Source organism: Rhinolophus ferrumequinum, chromosome 8 (assembly GCF_004115265.2).
Source record: "Rhinolophus ferrumequinum isolate MPI-CBG mRhiFer1 chromosome 8, mRhiFer1_v1.p, whole genome shotgun sequence".
In the NCBI taxonomy this organism is placed as follows: Eukaryota; Metazoa; Chordata; class Mammalia; order Chiroptera; family Rhinolophidae; genus Rhinolophus; species Rhinolophus ferrumequinum.
The window spans coordinates 76,787,694-76,809,173 of NC_046291.1; positions in this window are offsets into that span (position 1 = coordinate 76,787,694).

Sequence of the window (21,480 nt, forward strand, 5' to 3'; positions counted from 1 at the left end):
ACACACAAGGACAAAAGTATGTGATTAGAGAGAGAGGTGACATTTTCCTAGTACATGCAAATGATTTATCACATGAGGGGTATATATCTTATATGGTCCATGCCTCCCTTCCAAAAGAGAAACAATTAGCAGCACTTTAAAAATTGAAATAATTCAATCTTGTATTCATACCACATCTCTGGATGAGGGTTACTTCATATTTAGGCTTCCATTCAGGTTAAATTTAATGGATTTAAAATATTTACTATTTTTTAATGAAAATATTACATTCAACCAAAACATTTTTCCCAATTACGAGGAAATACTTGAATAGTCCTAATTGTGCATACATACTATCAGGCTTTCTTTAGATGGCATCAAAAGGCATACATTCTTTCAGAGAGGAAGTGATCTCCATTTGTATTTCCAATTCGCTGTCACAAAACTCAATATAAGCCATGTTACCATTTTGTAAAATAGGCTATATTCCCACTTTACCAATTATTTTTATGTTTGTCTTGCGTTCAGCAGTTGCTTTTCTTGAAATAAGTTTTAATGTGTGGATCGGTAGTGTAGCTGTTAGAAATTTTGTTCAGCTGCTTGTAATTGGCATTTAGCTGCAGTAATTTAGACAAGCATTTTGCTGTTGTTGTTTTGTTTTGGTTACCTTAAAGTAGAGGGTTCTTGATGTTGGTTCTGCAACTCAAGAATTTCAGGAAAAAGCCCTCTGCAAATCTCTTGAGACTCCATCACACAGAATATGTGCAGAACTACATGGGTGAAGGAACTTGACGGTGAGGACGAGATACATTTTGATGTTACTTACTCTGTATTTCCTGAGAAACCAGAGTATTTCCCCAGGAGACAGATGGAAATACATTATATACAGAAGTGATTGGAATTAGTTTTCATTGAGGTGATAGTTGAAAATTACCATTTCAGGGTTGTCAGTGAATGAGAGAAGAAAAGAAATCTGAGAGGGAAGTAGGCCAATGGAAACCCTTCACTGGGATAAGGAAGACTAAAGCATGTTTTCTGTAGAGAAAGTTTTGTCTGCTAAGAAGGGGATCACTGAGATGACTGTCCCAGGGGTCAAGGCTGCCAAGGTAGATAGCAATCATAAGAGTGACAAGGAGAGGGAACAGGTTTGAATAACATGTTCTTCAAATATAAAGAAACAGTGGCATAGACTTATTTTGTTAGTTCTAAGAAAAACTTAATGAAAAAAAATGGCTGCTATGTGGGAGGGTTGACACTCCCACTCGGGATTCTATAATCACTTATCCTCCCAATGTTCTTTTAAAGGCTACAGAATCTATAGATTGAATGTGTTAAGACAAGCTCTTTTTTCACTACCAACCTACATGAAGGTCAAAAGTTAACTCTATAACTTTATTTTATATCTTTCACAGAGATATTCTCAACTTCTTCTATTAAGATCAGAACACATATTCCTATTAAAAGAATTTAAGTGTAGAAGTCTCCCAAGCTTGACCTGGATTATGCACATGGTATAATATCCAATGGATCACATCTTTCAAATAGAAAAAATAATCTAGAATTAAATGCTTTGTGATTTGAGTCCCATTTCTTCAGAAATTTCCAGACAATAGTAACAACCACCTACTGCTTTGTGCAACAGTAAACAGGTTGATTTAGATATAGTCATTATATCAGCACACATAAAAAGAAAATACGTGCATGTAAAAAAGATTGGATTACAGCTACACACTTTATTTTTCCTTTGAAAATGAAACTGGTTGGCAGCCTTACCAATAAACAGTGCTCAATGCTATCTTAGTCATCTGTTTGAGTTTTAGAATGTTGAGTCTTATGGTAATTGCATATTACATCTACATACTTCAAATGAGTTTATAATGGCTATTATCATCAAAAGGAATAGGAAAACAATTAACCATGATTAGCCTTTTTATGTGAAGAGTTACCTCCTTATTTTGGCATTCAGTTTGCAATCATTATAAAATTAGCTATGAGTTTGAATAATTTTATTTATTTTTGTATTTCAATAGTGTAAGAACAAATGAGTTGCTTGACCTTGTGCATTTCTATAAAAAGTAGAAAATGCTAGCAGTGTTTATTAAAATGTAAAACCCATTTCCTTAAGTAGTTTTTTTTTTAATCAGAGAAAGGAACCAAAAGAAACCTTTCTGATGTTTTTCTAGTTTAATTTGAAACTGAGCCAATTTGAAATAACTACTATTAAATTAATTATTGCACTTTATATTCTCCCCCAAAGGATTAATTATCACTGCTACACATCATTTTTCTAAGGTAAATGTTTGCTGGTAAGAGAAGAAGGACATGCCTTGGTAAATAAACATCGTTGATGTGGTTGACGTTTCAAAATATTATTCTCTTCCAATATTAAGGCATTGTACATACATGTCTTATATTTTACATGTCACAAGAGTGTGCATTTTATCACAGAAATTCCCAAATCCTATGAAAAAAATAAAAAGGTGATTTAAAATAGTGACTATCCATGAATCAGCACCAGATTCCCTTTGTTTATTGCTGGATACTGGAGCATTGACTGTCTTGTCTGTGGGATGCATTTGAGTCCTGTAAATGATTACTAGGAGGGAGATCTCAGGAGACTGCATGGGTACTCTCTGAACTTTCCAGATATTGATTGTATAGCCAACACACACAGTTTTTGAAGAGGGTGTTCAGTTCCTTGGAGATCTAGCTTTCTGCCCTGCACTAGCCTATATGGCCTGGAAACTTCTAGTGGCTGTGACTAGAGTAACTTCTTAGAAGAGTGGATTGCAGCTTCGGAGTTCTGTGGATGGTTGTAAATTACAGCGGGCTAAGAAAATTCTCTGAGGACTTGGGCTTTGTGGAAAAAAATAATAGCAAATCCTCCCTACCCCAAGGAAAAGAAAGAAATTGTAGCACAGAAATTAATTTTAAAGAATTAATTTAGGTTACAGAAAAGAAAATTGGGATTTGTGGTACATGGTGCTAAATATAGTGAACTATGTGTGAATAAAAGCATTTCCATTATATTCATTTGTTTAATCCTATCACTATGTCCCTGGTTTTCCATTTGCTTCCTCACTGTTATTCCATACTGAAGAATTTCAGAAGGAGATTCCTTAAAATACTGGAAAGAAATTTCAACATAAATATTCAAAGATTAAATGTCATCATCATTATTTTCTGGAAGTAGAAATATTTGACATAATGTATTCTCAAGCAACTTTTCTTGATTTGTTAAATGATTTACTTTTCAGATGTTGGGCAAGAGATTATTCTTTCATGATGGTTCAATAAAAAACAAAACAAAACAAAACAAAACAAAAAAAACACTTCTTCTCAAAATTTAAAAACAACCAAATATATAGATTTATGAAAAACAAGTGGCCTTTTTTTATATTTGATATAAGAATTATACCTTAAGATCTACTTGACTTGTAACGACTTTGCTTCTGTCAAATCTCTCACAAATAACTTTCTTATAGGGAAGGCCTATTCAAACAGGACTTTTTTTAGGTAAGAGCTATTGTTTAATAATTTAAAACAAATTCTGCCTTCTTCAATATGTACCTCTATTTTGTAATGGTCTATCGAAGTGAAATTTACAAACTATACAATATTAATATATCAATTGTATGTATGTACACAATTAATTCATTTTAGTAAATTAATAGAATTACACAACCATCACCATAATTCAGTTTTAGAACACTTTCATAACCCAAAAAGAGTTCCCTCATACCCATTTGTATTTCATCTCCACTCACAGTCCCATTCTTAAGAAACCACTGATTTACTTTCTACCGCTATAAATTTGCCTTCACTAGATAGTTCATATAAATGGAATAATACAAGAAGTAGCCTTCTGGGATGGCTCCTTTCACTTAGCATAATACTTTTAAGGCTCATCAATGTAGTAGCATAGTGGTAGGCAGAATAATTGCCTCCCAAAGATATCCATATTCTAATCCCCAGAACCTACGATTATTTTGTAACATGGGAAAGGGAAATTAAGGTAGCAGATAGGATTAAGTTTATTAATCAAAAACAGATTATTCTGGATTATTCAGTGGTTCCAATGTAATCACAAGCATCCTTGAATGTGGAAGAGGGAGACCGAAGAGTCAGAGTGAGGAGATGTGAAAGAAGATTTTACTGACCGTTGCTGGCTTTGAAGATGAAAAAGGTGTAAATGGGAAGAGATGCGAGTGGTCTTTAGAAGCTAGAAAATGCCAGAAAGCAAATTCTCCCTTAGAGCCTGCAGAAAGGAATGTTGGTAGTAGCCCTGTGAATTTTTTTTTTTTTTTTTTTTTTTTTTTTTTTTTTTTTTTTTTTTTTTTTTTTTTTTTTTTTTGACAGCAATGTATGTGACATTTATTTGCATGACAAATGGCTAACACCTTTAGTCACATGAGCTCTTAGAAACCAGTAACCAAGACACTAACATTCCAAGGGAAATGAAAAAACAAGAAAATGAAATACAAATACAAATGCCCGTAAGAATAAGTTTACATGGAGATGACTGAGCTGAACAATGACAGAAGAGCAATTTCTAATGTCACTGTCAAGGATTAAAAACACTAGTATTTAATGTTTGCACAATTTTGAATCTTTTTGTACATTTTGAACTCTCATAAACAAACAGTGGGAGACAGACTAGTGAAGAACATTTCTATAATAAGTGGGAAATCTATAGTTTTGACTCAAAATTTAAATTTTGGATATCCTTAGTCCTAGTGTTTCTAATTCATTGAAATTATTTCAAATAATTAGTTGAACAAATTCAAAACATTTATATATAAGCATGTTTACTGCATAGAAAATACGTATATTGAATATTAGCTGTATTTTTAATAAAAATCTTTTTAAAAAATATGTAGCTAACATATGGGCCCGAAACACTGCTTTTGTACTTATTTGTTCATCAACACAACCCAAAAAATGTGCAGAAAACTCCATTAATTGTAGATGACACTGGGGAGTAAACATAAAAGCAAAACAAAGGCATTTAAAGTACAACTATTAAATTTAAATTTCTGTGTCCTCTGAGATCTCAAAAAAATGATTTTTGTGAATAAATTTTAAATTTACCAGGTGAGGATAAACGGGATCAAATATATGGTGATGGAAGGAGAACTGACCCTGGGTGGTGAACACACAATGTGATACATGGATGATGGATTACAGAATTGTACACTTGAAACCCATGCGACTCCACCAACTACTGTCACCCCAGTACACTTTAATTTAAAAAACCGAACTCTGTGATAGTGAAAATTATAAATACATGTACTTAATACTCATGGGGGCACTGGAACGAGACCTTGCAATTACACTCCCTAAGCATCTCTGTAATAACGTCTCCGCCTTTCCAGCTCCTGAGATCCAGTCCAACAGTCAACATGCCTGGCTTTAATTCTCTCCAGTGACACCCTTTGTCACTTTCAAACATGAGCTTGCTAAGTCCAGTTTTCTGATCAGCAAGGAGTGTCCACTGGAACACAAGACGCGTCTCCATACATTATGAAGACAATCTTCCGGTTTCGGTGAATTTTAACGCCATGAGCCCCATTTCATATTTCTAATCTCCATAAACTGTAATATAGTAAATGCCTGGTATTTACTTTTAATTTTTACTAAAGTTATTGGGGTGACACTGGTTAGTAAAATTATGTTTTAAGTGTATAATTCTATAATATATTGTCTATATATTACATTGTATGTTTCCCACCTAAAGTCAATTCTCCTTCCATCATTATATATTTGACCCTTTTAACCTCCCCTTACCTCTTGTAACTACTAAATTGTTGTCTGTGTCTATGAGTTTTCTTTGTTTGTCTTGAGATTATCATGTTAAGCGAAATAAGTCAGACAGAAAAAGTGGAGAACCATATGATTTCATTCATATGTGGGATATACAAGTAAAACTGAAAGCAACAAATTAACAAGACAATGTCTATTGTTTTAAGCCACTGAATTTGCAGTAATGTGTTACAGCATAGGTAGGAAAGTAGTATAAACATGTATCCATTTGAGTTCCTTTTTTAAATTTTATTTTTATTTCATTGAAGCAAGAATACTTAAAATGAGATCTACCTTCTTAATAGATTTTTAAGTGTACAATACAGTATTGGTAACTATAGGTAAAATGTTATTCAGCAGATTTCTAGAAGTCATTCTTCTTGAATAATTGAAATATTATATCCATTGATTAGCAACACCCCCAAATGCCCCTCTCTCTGGCCCTTGGCAACCACCATTCTACTCTGCTTTTATGAGTTTGATTATTATAATTACATCATATAAGTGGAACCGTGCAGTATTTGTGCTTCTGTGACTGGCTTATTGCACCTAACTTAATGTTCTCAAGGTTCATCCATGTCATGCATATTACAGTATTTCCTTCTTTTTTAAGACTGGAAAATATTATACTGTATGTAGATATCACATTTTCTTTATTTATCCATCGATGGACATTTAAGTTGTTTTCACATCTTGGCTATTATAAATCATGCTGCAAAGACAGTGTTAATATCTCTTTGAGATGCTAATTTTAATACTTGTGGGTAAATGTTCATAAGTGGGATTGCTGAATCATTAAGTTCTATTTTTTGAGGAATTTTCATACTTGTCTTTTGGATATAGCCACCCTAACAGGTAAAAGGTAATATCTCATTGTGGTTTTGAGTTGCATTCCCCTGATAATTAGTTCAGTTGAGCATCTGTTGGCCATTAGTATGCATTCTTTGGAGAAACGTTTCTATTTAATTGCCAAATTGTAATTCATTGTTGTATAGACAATGTTTTGTAATATTTACTAGTTGATGGATATTTAGATTCTTCCCACTTGTAGGCTAGTAACAGTGTTTCTATGAATATTTGTGTACATGTCTTTATGTGGACGTACGGGTATGTATTTGTTTCTCTTGATTTGAAAACTAGGAGTGAATTTTTGGATTATAAGGTAAAACTCCGTGTAACTTTTTAAGAAACTGTTCAACTGTTTCCCAAAGGATTGATATCATTTTATAGCTCTATCAACAATTCACGAGGATTAGAATGTCTCCATATCGTCACTAATGCTGGATACTTTCTGGCTTTTTAATTTTCTTTTATTGTAGTTATTATGATTTTAAAAATTGAGGTAAAATGCACATAACACAGTATTGGCTATCTGAACCAGTTTTAAATGTACAGTTCAGTGGTATTGAGTATATTTACATTGTTGTGCGCCATCATTGTCACCCATTCCCATAACTCTTTTTATCTTGTAGATGAATAAAAGAAAATTTAAAAGCCAGAAATTATCCAGCATTAGTGACGATATGGAGATATTCTTATCCTCATGAATTGTTGATAGAGCTATAAAATGATATCAACCCTTTGGGAAACAGTTGAAAAGTTTTTTAAAAAGTTACACAAAATTTTCACTAGTCTAAGTAACTTATATAAATGGAATAATACAGTATTTGCCTTTTTGTGACTGGATTATTTCACTTAGCTTAATGTCTTCAAGGTTCATCCATATTTTAGCCTATTGTAGAAGCTCCTCCCTTTTTAAGGCAGAACAGTATTCCCATTGTATGTATATATCCACATATTGCTTATCCATTCATCCATCCGGTTGCTTGGTTGCTACCACATTTTAACTACTGTGACTAGTGCTGCCCTGTACATGGATGTTCAAATATATCTTTGAGACTCTGCTTTCAATTCTTTTGGGTATATATCCAGAATGGCTAAATAATATGGCAATTCTATTTTTAATTGTTTTAGAAACTTCCATACTGTTTTCAACAGCCACTGTAAACATTTGTTTTCCCACTAACAGTGCACAAGGGTACTAATTTCTCCACATCCTCACCAACATTTGTTTTCTTTCTTTTTTTCTTCCTTCTTTCCTTCCATCCTTCTTTCCTCCCTTCCTCCCTCCCTCCTTTCCTTCCTTCCTTCCTTCTGAACCCTTCTTCTTCCTCTTCCTCTCCTTCTCCTTCTCCTTCTTTTTCTGCTTCTTCTAATAGCCATCCTAATGGGTGTGACATATCTCATTGTAGTTTTTATTTGCATTACCCTAATGATTAGTGATGCTGAGCATTTTCCATGTTTGTTGGTCATTCATGTAACTTGTTTACAGAAATGCTTATTCCAGTCCTTTGCCCACTTTTTAATCTATTTTTATTTTTTTTGTTGGGTTTTAGGAGTTCTTTAATATTCTAGGTATTAAACCCTTATTAATATATGATTTTCAAATATTTTTCTCCCAATTTGCCAAAATTTTTCTCCTGTTCTGTAGATTGCCCTTCTATTCTGTTGATAGTTTCTTTTGATGCACAAATGTATTAAATTTTCATGAAGTCCAATTTGCTATTGTATTTTTTATTTTGTTGCCTGTACAGTTGGTATTATATCTAAGAAATCATTCCCAATTCCAAAAACATGAAGCATTTCCCCTAAGTTTTTTTCTAAGAATTTTATTGTTTTAGGTCTAACATTTAGTTTCTTGATCCATTTTGAGTGTTAGGTAAGCATACAGATTAATTCTTTTGCATGTAAATATCCAGTTTCTCCAGCCCCATTTGTTGAAAAGATTGTCCTTTCTTCATCGAATGGTCTGGGTACCCTTGTGTAAAGTCATTTGATCATATATACAAAGGTTTATTTCTGGGCTTTTTATTTTATGCCATTGGTCTATATGTTTGCTTTATGCCAGTACCACATTATTTTGATTACTGTAGATTTGTAGTAAGTTTTGAGATTAGGAAGTATTCGTTCTCCAGTTTTATTCTTCTTTTTCAAGATTATTTTGGATATTTGGGATCCCTTGACATTCTATCTGAATTTTAAGATTGATTTTCTATTTCTGAAAAAAAAAATAATAATTTGAATTTTGATAGACATTACATTGAATTTGTAGATCACATATAGTTGGATCATTTTTTTAAATCCATTCTACCCATTTCTCTTTTTTGATTGGAGAGTTTAATGCATTTATATTTAAAATAATTATTGACAAGGAAGAACTACTTCTGTCATTGAGCTATTTTTTTTCTAGAGGGCTTATAGTGTTTTGTCTCTCAATTTCGAAATTACTGTCTTATTTTGTGTTTAGTTGATTATTTTGTAGTGAAATATTTAAATTCCTTTCTCAATTTTTTTTATATATATTCTGTAGCTGTTTTCTTGATGGTTACCATGAAGATTACATTTAACTCTATGAAGTTATAACATTCTAATTTGAATTTATACCAGCTTAATTTTAATAATGAAGAAAACACTGCCATTTTACAGTTCTGTCCACACCCCTTTGTGTTGTTAATGTCTCAAAATTATATCTTTATACCACTGTGTTACCCAAAATATAAACTAATATTTCTTTTAAATGGATTAGTCTCTAAATTACACATATATAGAAGACAGGATTTGAAGTTACACACCAAAGTTACAGTAACACTAGATGTTACACTGACATTGTTTTCTTTAAATGCATTTCTTTAAATGCATCTCTTAAATCATGTAGAAAACAAAAAGTGTAGTTACAAACCATGTTGCAATGACTCTAGCTTTTATTATTGCCCATGTATTTACCTTCATTGAAATCTTCGTTTCCCCACACATTTTGAAGTTACTGGCTAGTGTCTGTTCATTTCACCTTGCAAGACTCCCTTAAGCATTTCTTTCAGGGCAGGTCCACTGGTAACAAATTCCCTCAGCTTTTGTTTATCTGGGAATGCCTAAAATTCTCTAACTTTTGAAGGACAGTTTTTCTGGATAACAGATTCTTGGTTAATAGTTGTTTTTGTTTGTTTGTTGATTGGTTGGTTGGTTGGTTAGTTTGAATATATCAGACCATTGTTTTGGGGTCTCCAAAGTTTTCTTTCTTTCTTCTTTTTAATCTATCATTTTTTCCCCAGCATTATTGAGATAATTGACATATGACATTGTATAAGTTTAAAGTATACAACATAATAATTTGATATACATATATATTGTACATTGATTACCACAATAAGTTTAGTTAACATCTATCACTTCAAATAGTTACAAATTTCTTTTTTTTCTTGTGATGAGATCCCAAAGTTTCTGATGAGAAATCTGATAATCTTATTAAGGGTTCCTTGTATGTGATGATAATTTGATTCTCTCTTGCTGCTTTTTTTGATTATCTTTGTCTTTCAGTTGTGAAAGTTGATTATAATGTGTTTCAGTGTAGACATCTTTAAGTTCATCTTACTGGAATTCATTGAACTTTTTGGGTGTTCTCACCAGTCTTTCAAGAAAGTGGGGAAGTTTTCAGTCATTATTTTCCCAAAGTTCCTCTCTGCCATCTTTTCTCTCACTTCTTTTGCGACTTCCATGATGCATATATTGGTATGCTTGGTGATACCCCACAGATCCCTTAGGCTCTGTTTGCTATTCTTTCATCCCTTTAATTCCTGGTCTTCAGATTTAATAATTTCCATTGTCCCAATTTCAAACTCGCTGATTTTTTCTATTGTCTGCTCAAATCTGCCTTTAATCCCTCAAGTAAATTTTTCATTTCAGTTATTGCCTTTTTCAGCCTCAGAATTTTTTTTTTCGGTTTATTTTTAGTTTTTTTTTTAATCTCTTTATTGATATTTCCATTATTTGCACACTCATTTTCTTGACTCTCTCCAACTCTTCCTTAGTTTTTTTGAGCATCTTTAAAACAGTTTTTTAAAATCTTTGTCTAAAATATCTGACATTAGATGTCTTTCAGTAATACTTTATGTTGACTTTTACCCCTTCATAGTCTATACTTTTCTGTTTTTCTGTATACATTGTGATTTTTTGTTTAAAATGAAACATTTGAATCTAATAATGGGGTAGCTCTGGAAATCAGATTCTCTATTTCCCCAGGATTTGTTGTTTTTTGTTATTGTTTTTTGTATTTTTCATTGCTGTAGGCTGTCTGCATGCTGAGACTCAGCGTGAGATGTTAATATAAGTTCTCAGGACTTTTCTGAGCCTTTTTCTGGGCATTCACGTCTAATTTTTCCCACATATGCAGTTGTTCTTGAATATCCAAGTCTTTGATGTCTGGCTCTCCAAAGGAGAAAAAGTGAAAAATTAAGGAGGGAATAAGGGACACCAGCATATTAAATCTCTGGAGGTCACTTCAGCTAGAGTGGAAGGGGCTTGCAACAATAGGGTGAGGTGCAGTAACAATGACTGTCCACCTCTTTGCACCTCTGTGATCAGAAGAAGCACTCAGTGATTAGAGCACAGATCCTCAATATTTGAAAGACAGATTCCTTTTTTTTTTTTTTTCCACCCACACTTTGTCTTCTGTAAGCTGCATGCAAACTTCTACAGGAACATGTACACAACTGCCAGCCTCATGGATGTGCCTGGAGGATGGGTACCTGCTTCTGTGGTAAGAGCTGAAATTGACAGAAATAAATCACAGTTGCTTTCCCAATTCTTCCCCTGGAAGTAGCAAGCCTTCAACAGACTCTGGAGTTCCAAAGAAGTTACATCAGACAGATTCAGCCAGTGAAATTGTTGTGTAAATGGGGAGACAGATTTCTGGTGCTTCCTATTCTATCATCTTCCCAGAATCCTTTCTCATTTTGATTTAATTTGCATTTCCCTAACAGCAAGTCATTAGGAGCAAATTTTCATGTACTTATGAGCTATTCATATATCTTCTTTGCTGAAATATATATATATGCTATTATTATTATTATTATTTATTTTATTTTGTTTCTTTACATTTTTTTTTTTTTCCCAGAGTGTGACTTACATCTCATTTTCCTATTGGTGTCTTTTTAAACACAAACATTTCAAATTATGATGAACTCCAGTTTGTCAATTTTTTTGGTTTGTTTTGTTTTGTTTAATATAGTCAAGATGTCTCCTCTGTAATTTGTAAATGCTTTTGCATTATTTTAAACTCTTACATTTAGGTATATAATCTATTTTTAGTTAATTTCTGTGTATGTTGTGTGAGGTAAGGGTTAAAATTATTTGTGTGTGTGCGTATGTTTGTGTGTGTGTGTGTGTGTGTGTGTGTGTGTGTGTTTTGTTTTTTTACATAAGGATATCCAATTGTCTCAGCCTCATTTGTTGAAATCGCTGCACTTTTTTCAGTAAATTGCTTCGGAAACTTAGTTAAAAATTAATTGAACAAAGTATAAAAATGTATTTCTTTTGTTCCATTGATCTATATAACTATCTTTTCAGCAATTTACCCTGTCATTATTACTGTGGATTTATAGAAATCAGTAATTTCTATAAATAATTTTTGAAATCAGTAATGTAAGTCCTCAAAATCTATTCTTCTTTTACAAAATTTCTTTTGCTTTTCTAGTCTTTTATATTTCCAAATAAATTTTAGGATCAGCCTATCAATTTCAAAAAAAAATGGCTGCTGGGATTTTGATGGGAATTATGTTGTATTTATAGATCAATATGTATAGATTTTAATTCTTAACAATTTTGAAACTTCCAAAGCATTATTGGAAAAAAAATATGCTGCTATATATTTTAGATAGTCACTAATTTATCTCAGCAATGTTTTGTAGTTTGCAGTGTTAAATATATTTTATTATTTTTCAAGCAATTATAAATTGAGTTATTTATTAGTTTCATATTTGGATTGACATTGCTGGTATGTAGAAATATAATTAATTACTGTATGTTTATTCTGTATCTGGTGATGTTGCTAAACATGTTCATTAGTTGTAGTAGTTTGTGTTTTGTTTTGTGTTGTTTTGCTTTTGTCAACAGATTTTCATGTCATCAGGCAATAAAGACAGTTTTATTTAATCATCTGCAATCTGGATGTTTATAGTTTTTTTGTGGGGAGTAGGCTTATTATATTAGACAAAAGCTCAAGTGAAATGTTCAGTAGAAGTGACAAAAGCACATGTCTTGTTAGTTCCTGATTTTAGGAGGAAATTATTCAGTTTCTCATGATTACGTATGGTAAGCTGTTAAAATTTTTTTAAAAAGATGTCCTTCATATAAGAAAATTTCTTTTCATAGTTTGATGAGTTTTTACCATGAATTGGTGTTGGATTTTGTTTGTTTTTTTTCTGTGTTTATTGAAATATCATGTGTTTTAAACATTTATTCTATTAATATAATTTATTATATTAATTGATTTCTGCATGTTAAACTGAACTTCATTCCTGGGATAAATATCTCTTGGTCATGATGTATATCCCTTTTTATATGTTGCTACATTCAGTTTAATACAATTTAGTTAAAGATTTAAAGATTTTTACATCTAGATACTGGTCTGTAGTTTTCTTGTGACATTTTTGTCTGACTTTGATATCAGTATAATACTGGCTTCATAAAAGGAGTTGTGAAGATTTCCCTCAGTCTCTGTTTTCTGCAGGAATTTGTGAAGGATTCGTATAATTTATTCTTTAAATATGAGTATTTAGCAGAATTCACTAGAGAAGTCATCTAAGCCTGGATTTATTTTGTAGAAAAATTTCTAATTATAATTCAATTTCTTTACTTATTATAAATATATTCAAATTTTCTATTTTGTCCTGAATCAGTTTTTTGTAAATTTTATCTAAGAATTTTCTGTTTTATCTAAGTTGTCTAATTATTTGGCATAGAGTTGTGATATTTTCTTCTTTTTTATAATCCCTGAATCTTTTTTTAGTTATATCTCGTCCTTAATTACTGATTTTGATAATTTTTATCTTTTGCTTTTTTATTCTATTTTTTTTTTAATTTATTGGGGTGACAATTGTTAGTAAAATTACATAGATTTCAGGTGTACAATTCTGTATTACATCATCTACAAATCCCATTGTCTGTTCACCACCCAGAGTCAGTTCTCCTTCCATCACCATATATTTGATCCCGTTTATCCTCATCTACCACCCCCGTCTCCCTTACCCTCTGGTAACCACTAAACTATTGTCTGTGTCCATGAGTTTTTGTTTCTCATTTGTTTGTCTTGTTCTTTTGTTGTTTTTGGTTTATATACCACATATCAGTGAAATCATGTGGTTCCCTGCTTTTTCTGTCTGACTTATTTAGCTTAGTATTATACTCTCAAGATCCATCCATGTTGTCACAAATGTTCCTAAATCATCTTTTCTTACCGCCAAATAGTATTCCATTGTGTATATATACCACAACTTCTTTATCCATTCATCTATTGAAGGACATTTTGGTTGTTTCCATGTCTTGGCCACCGTAAACAAAACTGCAATGAACATTGGAGCACACGTGTCTTTACGTATAAACGTTTTCAGATTTTTGGGTAGATACCCAGGAGAGGGATTGCTAGGTCAGATGGTAATTCTATTCATAATTTTTTGAGGAACCTCCACACTGCCTTCCATAACGGCTACACCAGTCTGCATTCCCACCAAAAATGTATGAGGGTTCCTTTTTCTCCACAGCCTCTCCAACACTTGTTACTATTTGTCTTGTTGATGATAGCCATTCTGACTGGGGTGAGGTGATATCTCATTGTGGTTTTTATTTGCATTTCTGTGATGATTAGTGATGTTGAGCATTTTTTCATATGTCTATTTGCCATTTGTACGTCCTCTTTGGAGAAATGTCTCTTCAGGTCCTCTGCTCATTTTTCAATTGGGTTGTTTGTTTTTTTGTTGTTGAATTTCATGAGTTCCTTTTATATTTTGGATATTAGCCCCTTATCGGAGGCACTGTTTGCAAAACTCTTCTCCCATTCAGTTGGTTGCCTCTTTATTTTGTCGATGGTTTCTTTTGCTGTGCAGAAAGATTTAAGTATCATATAGTCCCATTCGTTTATTTCAGCTTTTACTTCCATTGCCTTTGGAGTCAAATTCATAAAATTCTCTTTGAACCCAAGGGCCATAAGTTTAGTACCTATGTTTTCTTCTATGAAGTTTATTGTGTCAGGTCTTATGCTTAAGTCTTTGATCCATTTTGAATTAATTTTGGTACATGGTGACAGATAGCAGTCCAGTTTCATTCTTTTGCACGTGGCTATCCAATTCTCCCAGCACCATTTATTGAAGAGGCTCTCTTTCCTCCATTGTATGTTTTTAGCTTCTTTGTCAAAAATTATCTGTCCATATTTATGTGGTTTTATTTCTGGGTTCTCAGTTCTATTCCACTGGTCTACGTGTCTGTTTTTCTGCCAATACCATGCTGTTTTGATTATTGTAGCCCTGTAGTACAAGCTAAAGTCAGGGAGTGTGATACCTCCAGCATTGCTCTTTTCTCTTAAGATTGCTTTGGCTATCCGGGGTCATTTGTGGTTCCAAACAAATCTGATGATTTTTGTTCTATTTCTTTAAAAAATGCCATTGGGATTTTGATGGATATTGCATTAAATCTGTATGTTACTTTGGGTAATATGGCCATTTTAACTATGTTGATTCTTCCAATCCACAAGCACGGAATGTCTTTCCATTTCTTGGTGTCTTCTTCAATTTCTTTCAAATATGTCTTATAGTTTTCAGCATATAGGTCCTTCATATCCTTGGTTAAGTTTATTCCTAGGTATTTTATTATTTTTGCTGCAATTGCAAAAGGTATTGTTTTTTGTATTTCTTTTTCTGAGATTTCATTGTTAGTATATAGGAATGCAATGGACTTTTGTACGTTGATTTTGTAGCCAGCAACTTTACTGTATCCGTTGATTGCTTCTAATAGCTTTTTGGTGGAGACTTTAGGGTTTTCTATATATAGCATCATTCCATCTGCAAAGAGTGACAATTTAACTTCTTCATTCCCAATTTGGATGCCTTTTATTTCTTTCTCTTGCCTGATTGCTCTGGCAAGGACTTCCAAAACTATGTTGAAAAGCAGAGGTGATATGGGACAGCCCTGTCATGTTCCTGAACGTAGAGAAAAGGGCTTCAGTTTTTCACCATTAATTATGAGATTAGCTGAGAGCTTGTCATAGATGGCTTTATTATGTTAAGGTATTTTCCTTCTATACCTATTTCATTAAGTGTTTTAATCATAAATGGCGGTTGTATCTTGTCAAATGCTTTTCCTGCATCAATTGATATAATCATATGATTTTTGTCCTTTATTTTGTTTATGTAATGTATCACATTGATGGATTTGTGGATGTTGAACCATCCTTGTGCCCTGGGGATGAACCCCACTTGGTTGTGATGAATAATCTTTTTAATGCTTTGTTATATTCGATTTGCTAGAATTTTGTTTAGGATTTTTGCATCTGTATTCATCAGAGATATTGGTCTGTAGTTTTCTTTTTTTTGTGTTGTCCTTACCAGGGTTTGGTATCAGGGGAATATTGGCCTCGTAAAATGAGTTAGGGAGTGCTGTCTCTTCTTCAATTTTTTGGAAGAGTTTGAGCAGGATTGGTATTAGATCCTCTTTGAAGGTTTGGTAGAATTCACTAGTGAAGCCATCTGGTCCCAGAATTTTGCTTTTGGAAAGGTTTTGGATGACTGATTCAATTTCGTTACTGGTCATCGGTCTGTTTAGATTTTCCAGTTCTTCATGGTTCAGCCTTGGAAGGCTATATGGTTTTAAGAACTTGTCCATTTCTTCTAGGTTATTGAATTTGGTGGCATATAGTCCTTCATAGTATTCTTGGATAATCCTTTGTATTTCTGTGGTGTCCATGATAACTTCCCCTTTTTCATTTCTGATTTTGTTAGTTAGTGTCTTCTCTCTTTTTATCTTAGTGAGTCTGGCCAAGGGTTTGTCAATTTTGTTAATCTTTGCAAAGAACCAGCTCTTTGTCACATTAATTTTTTCTATTGTCTTTTTGTTCTCTATTTCATTTAGTTCTGCTCTGATTTTTATTATTTCCTTTCTTCTGCTGACCTAGGGTTTCCCTTGTTCTTCTTTTTCTAGTTCTTTAAGGTGTAACATGAGGTTATTTATTTAGGATTTTTCTTGTTTCTTCAGATAGGCTGTAATGATATAAATTTCCTTCATAAAACTGCTTTTGCTGCATCCCAAAAATTTTGGTAGGATGTATTTTCATTGTCATTTGTTTCTAAGTATCTTTTGATCTCTCCTCTAATTTCTTCTTTGACCTGGTCGTTCTTTAAAAGTATGTTGTTTAATCTCCATGTATTTGTGTTTTCCCTGCTCTCTTTTTGCAGTTGATATCCAATTTCAAAGCCTTGTGATCAGAGAATATGCTTGGTATGATTTCAGTCTTCTTAAATTTGCTGAGGCTGATTTTATGTCCCGATATATGGTCTATCCTTGAGAATGTTCCATGTACACTAGAAAAGAATGTATAGTCTGATGTTTTAGAATGAAGTGTTCTATATATGTCAATTATGTCCATTTCATCTAATGTGTCATTTAGGGCTGCTATTTCGTTATTTATTTTCTGTTTGGATGATCTATCCATAGCTCTCAATGATGTGTTTAAGTCCCCTAGTATAATTGTGTTTTGGTCAATTTCTCCCTTTAGTTCTGATAGTGGTTGCTTGGTATATTTCAGTGCTCCCTGATTGGGGGCATAAATATTGATGACTGTTATGTCTTCTTGTTGTATAGTCCCCTTTACCATTATAAAATATCCATCTTTGTCTCTTGTTATCTTTTTCACCCTGAAGTTTGTTTCATCTGATATCATTATGGCTACACCTGATTTTCTCTGGGTACCATTTGCTAGGAGGGTCAATTTCCACCCTTTCACTTTGAGTCTATGCTTGTCCTTGTAACTGAAATGTGTCTCTTGGAGACAGCCTATGGTTGGGTTTAGTTTTTTGATCCAATCTGCTACTCTGTGCTTTTTTGTTGGTGAATTCAGTCCATTTACATTTAAGGTGATTATTGATATGTGAGGATTTCCTGTCATTCTGTCTTAGTTTTCTGGTAAGGCTGTGTCTCCATTGTTTCTTTGCCTTTTTGTTGTTGTCTATTATTTCTGTGTGGTGGTATTCTATGATGTTTCCCTCTGTTTCTTCTTTTATTACAGTATATATTTCAGTTCTGGATTTTTTTTGCGTGGTTACCCTTAAGTTTATGTAAAATAAAGTTTGATATTTAGAGTATTCCATTTTCTTCAGCACGTTTACTTTCTCCATCCCCATATTCCGGTTCAGGCCTTTTCTCTTCCCCTTTTGATGTTTTGATTGCCACAAATTGTCCCTGTTGATGGTGATCGAATAGCCTCCTTTGGTATTTCTTGTAGTGCAGGTCGTGTATTAGAAAATTCCCTCAGCTTCTGTATGTGTGGAAAAGTCTTTATTCCTCCTTCATATCTAAAGGATATCTTTGATGGATATATTATTCTTTGAATATTTGGTTCCATTCCCTCCTGGCTTGTAGAGTTTCTGCTGAAAAATCTGATGATAATCTAATGGGCTTTCCTTTATAGGTTACCGTCTTCTTTTCCCTGGCTGCCTTGAGGATTCTTTCTTTGTCGTTGATTTTAGACAGCTTCAATACAATGTGCTTTGGAGAAGGCCTGTTGGGATTGAGGTAATTAGGTGTTCTATTTGCTTCTTGGATTCGAGGATCCAGTTCTGTCCACAAGTTTCAGAAGTTCTCATCAACAATTTGTTTGAATATATTCTCTGTTCCCTTTTGTCTTTCTTCTCCTTCTGGTATGCCCATTATCCTTATATTGCTCTTTCTGATGGAGTCAGAAAGTTCTTGTAGAGTTTTTTCATTTCTATTAAGTCTCAAGTCTCTTTCTTCTTCCTCTGTGTAATTTCCAGGTTTCTATCTTGGATGTCATTGATTCTTCCCTCATCTGGTCAACTCTACTACCTAAGCTGGTCATTTCATCCTTAATTTCTTCTATTGAGTTCTTAATCTCCAGAAATTCTATTTGGTTGTTTTTAAAATTTCAATCTCTTTCGTAAAATGCTCATGTTGTTCTTTGATTGTGTTTCTGAGTTCATTAAACTGCCTTTCTGTGTTTTCTTGAATCTCATTGATTTTTTTCAGAACTGCAATCTTGAATTCTCTGTCATTTAAGTCACATATTTCCATATCTTTAAGTTCTTTTTCTGGATACTTTTCACTTTCTTTCTGAGCTGTCTTGTTGCCTTGGTTATTCATGGCAATTACTGATTTAGTATTTCTCTTCCTAGACATCTACGGGAGTGGCTTCTGCAACAGGTTGATAGGAAGAGGTCTTTCTTTTGTTTTCCAGTACTTGTTGGTAGAATGTTTTATTTTCTCTCTGACTGCAGCCTTTGTTTTCTTTCGTACAAGGTAGTGCTATGTTTTCTCTCCACTATTCCAGCTTCTCACACAATGGGGGGATTCCCTGGGAGACGGGCTTCTCCTCTGTTAATAGTTCGCCTGGGTCACAGGACGCAGTGTCCATGTGGGTATGCTGAGAGCTTTTGAAGTTCCAAAGCTCTTCCTGCACCAGTTTCAGATCCTGTATGTTTCAGCCTTTCTATTTACTCCTGCAGGGATCCGCCCAGATAGGTGGGGAAAGGGGTGGGGTGAGTTGTGAGAGGTGGCCCAGAGCAATGGCGGCGACCACCACCAGTCCTGCTTCCACAGCTCCCTCCCCTTTGCCGGAACTAGTTGGGCTGTGAATCTGTGTCTGTGGTCCACAGTTCTCAGAACAGCAAATATTCTGTTCTTTTGATCTGACACTGCTACTGTTCTGCTTCTAGCACCAGGCAGGTGGGGTTGGGGCGAGCTCTGGGAGGGTAGGGAGGGGGCGGCTAGTCTCAGTGCCTAAGGCTTTCATTCTCTGCTGAGCAGTGAGGGCTTAAACCACCGTTTTCAGCCTTCTTCCCTCAGTCTTTTCTCCGAGGTCTCTGCCATGAGCATTGGGTTCAGCTGTGTTATATGCTGCGCCCTCAGCCCTGTGGGCCGTAGGGGAGTCCTAGCAGTATGAGTTCTTTCCTCTTCTGCAGCTGTGGTAGTTCCTGGATGCAGCAAGCTCGGAGCACTGAGCTAGGTCTTCTTCCTGTGCCCGCAGGGCTCCATATCCGCACTTCTCCCTTCCCTCTACCCCCGCTTGCGCGATTCGCCCACCTTTAGGTGAATTCAGTAGTGGACCTCTTCGTCTTGCCTGTCTGCTGTGCAGGGAGTCCTTTTTGGAGTTATTCTTTGATTAGTTGTAAATTCCAGGGGAGTTTACAGAGGCTCACCTCACGCTGCCATTTTGATGACGTCAGAATCGAGTTATACCTCTTTTGCTTTTTTAAATAGTCTAGCTAACAACTTGTCAATTTTCTCGAAGAATCAGCTTTTGTTTTCAAGAATTTTCTCTATTGCTTTACTGTTGTTTTTTTTTTATTATTTCAGTTTTTCTGCTCTAATCTGTACTATTTCCTTTCTTCCATTTGCTAGGGTTTACTTTGCTCTCTTTCTCATTGCTGCAAATGGAAGCTTAGGTGATTGATCTGAGATTTTGTTATGATATGGTTGTTTAAAGGTGTAAACTTCCTTCTAAGCACTTCTTTAGCTGTTTCTCATAAATGTTGATATGTTGCATTTTTATTTTAATTCAGTTAAAATATTTTCTAATTTCCTTTATGATTTTTTTTCCTTTGACTAACATCTTCTTTAGAAGTGCTTTAATTTCCAAATATTTGGTAACTTCCCAGATTTATTTGTTTACAGTCTCTAAGTTAATTTTTTTGTAGATAGAGAACGTGCTTTACATTACTTCAGTACTTTTAAATGAATTGAGAGTCATTTTGTGAGCTAACATATGGTCAATTCTGGAGAATGTTACATGTGTTCTTGGAAGGGAGGATTATGGAGGCATTGCATGGAGTCAGTTAGCTCGAGTTTCTTGACCATGTTTTTCAAGTCTTCTAAACCCTTGGTGATTTTCTACCCAGTTGTTTTATTAATAATTGATAATGAACATTTAACTCATTGTTGAATTAACTATTTTTCCTTTTACTTCTATTGGTTTTTGTTTGCTTTTGTGCTCTGTTTTTAGGTATGCAGATCTTTATCATTGTAGTATTTTCCTATGCATTGACTCTATGTCAGTAATAATATTTCTTGTCTTAAAGTTTATATAGTCTGTTATTAACATAATCGATCCAGCTCTCTAGGATTATTATCCTCATAATATATCTTTTCCAACCTTTTACTTTTAGCCTATTGTCTTTGAATATAAGAAGTATTTCTTGTTGACAGCATATACATAACATAGTAGGACTTTGCTTTATATTTAGTCTGATAATCTATGCTTTTTGATTGGAGAGTTTAGAACATTCACATAAGTCCATTAATGTTGTTAGGTTTACATCTGCTATTGTCATATTTGTTTTTATATGTCTACTCTCATTTTTCACTCTTCTGTATCTCTATAATGGTCTTCTTTTGTGTTAAATCAATATTAATTAGTTAATGTACAATTTTAATTTTTCTGCTGTATTTTTACTATACTTTTGCTTTTTTTGTTACTCTAGAGCTTATACTGTGCATTTTTGTTTATCACCATCTATTTTAAATTCATACCAACAAAATTCTGATACTATGTATATGATTTCCTCCAATGTAACTCTATTTCCTGCCCTTTCTTTGTGCTGTTATATTTTATGTTACATATTAAATATGTTTGCAAAAAACAAATAA